Below are 327 nucleotides of genomic sequence, written 5' to 3' on the forward strand. Positions count from 1 at the left end.
TTATTGTTTCATATGGATATTGTATGGTTTAGGCCTGTGTTTGTAAGTGAACCAAAGTCATGTCAAGTTTCCATTTTATATGTCAAGTTTCCATCTTCTGTCCTCTGCCTGGGCATCCCATGTTGCAACTGTATGAGTCACGTACCCCTCCCATGTAAATTGGTTCCCCGATGAATGAGTGTGATTGGGAATGATTGAAATACAATGGTAGCAGGCCTCTACTGAATGGCCTGTAATGACTGGGCCATCACCTCGCATTGATTCACCAAGGAACCACAGACCTCACCCAGGAACAGAGACAAGACCAGCATTTGAAAGACAAAAGAC

Source organism: Alligator sinensis, unplaced genomic scaffold (assembly GCF_000455745.1).
Source record: "Alligator sinensis unplaced genomic scaffold, ASM45574v1 scaffold1462_1, whole genome shotgun sequence".
Classification (NCBI taxonomy): Eukaryota; Metazoa; Chordata; order Crocodylia; family Alligatoridae; genus Alligator; species Alligator sinensis.